General features: G+C 49.2%; 1 protein-coding gene across 1 annotated transcript in view; it reads left to right on the top strand.

Annotated features, from left to right (window-relative positions):
* Positions 1–1581, top strand: part of LOC101758456 (peroxidase 2) — a 6081-nt gene that overhangs the window by 2784 nt on the left and 1716 nt on the right. The gene's annotated exons all lie outside the window — the stretch shown is intronic.

Raw genomic sequence — 1581 nt, 5'->3', positions numbered from 1 at the left:
TATACCGTTGGGTTAGCACTTCAACGCGGTCGGCCGGTGGAGGAAGAAAATACCTGTTAGTATGACAGGTGGGTCCCACGAACGGTGTTAACAGGAGAAGAAAACGGTGCTTGTCCCGTCTATAGCGATCTCTCCAACCAAACAAAAAATAGGATCATCCCATCCCATTCAACCAAACAAGAAATGGGATCATCCCATCCCGAAAAACTGGAACGGGACCGTCCCGTTCTACATTGTCTCCCAACCAAACGCACCCTATACACACCAGTGCCACCAACTCAATCAAGCGTTTCTGATGGGCCGTACTGCCTGGTCGAGACTTTTGCGTGGCTCCAAATCGGCCCAGATGAATGGAAGAGCATTCCTATCTCCTCCTTTTCGAACAGGATGAGTTGAGAGATCAGCTGGATCCAACCTCCATACAGTTCAGTTGTATTTTATGGTCGCATTAACAAGTTGATTATTCAGGGCCGCGTCGTCAACACCAAGCCCTATTTACGCCTTCTTCCATGGGCCAGCCATCTTGTATATACACACCCTTGACAAGAAAATATAATTAAGTTGTTCAGATCAGCATTAAACATATTTAGAAGATGAAATCTGAGTCATCATAATAGTGAAATTTTAAATTTTAAATGGAATTGGTTATACATTCGGAAAGTACTTTTCACACTGAATGAAATCCATGTCTGACCGACCCGTATTTCTCACCGTGCACTTTAATTTGGATTCCAAGACCTACTAAAAAAAAAGGATTCCAAGTGGCTTATTTGACCCATAACCTGGCGACTGTATTACGTTGGTTGAGCATGTTATCATGCTTTAAACAAAGCGCCTCCTGCAGGAGAACACACCATTTGCTTTGCGCCCCCCACCACCATATGCTTTGATGTAATCATATCGAATAAACTAGCAGCAAGTCAACCGTCCGCGCTGTGCCCCTGCCTAGATCTCACTCACCTACTCGCCATGTTCTCTATCGGTTGACTTGCACGGCTCACAACGTGCGCCTTCCAGAAAACATTCCCACTCCACCTCCCAACCGGGGCTATAAGACGTGGATGATAGCGACCATCAACTATTTGTCTCACTGCTCCGGTTTTGTTTCTCTCTCTAGCTCATGCTTCAGTACACTACACACTAGCCAGAAATCAAAGCAGGAACAAGAGGATGGTGGCCGTTACGCTCCCTGCCATCCTCACAGTGCTCGCTTTGCTCGGTTCCGTCGCATGCCAAGGCGGCTACGGAGACGGCAACCCAGCGCCAGCGCCACGACCGGACGCTTACCCGCCGGTCAGACCACGGCCGCCTCCTTCCCCTCCGACCACCTCACGGCCACCTTCATATCCTACGACGAGTCTAAATCCACCGCCACCCCCCAAGATCCCGCAACCACTCACTTATCCTCGTGGTAATTCCAATTCACCACCACCTAAACCTTGCGGCCACTGACCTATCGTCGAGCTATTGCCAGCCCGCACCCACCTAACACCCCCTGAGCACCAGGGACTCCTCATGCAAACCCAAGTTCATCGACCCCTACGCAAACACCATCACATACTTATTCTCCAAGTTGGTCGA

Source organism: Setaria italica, chromosome II (genome assembly GCF_000263155.2).
Source record: "Setaria italica strain Yugu1 chromosome II, Setaria_italica_v2.0, whole genome shotgun sequence".
Taxonomy (NCBI): Eukaryota; Viridiplantae; Streptophyta; class Magnoliopsida; order Poales; family Poaceae; genus Setaria; species Setaria italica.
This window is presented reverse-complemented; position numbering and strand designations above follow the sequence as displayed.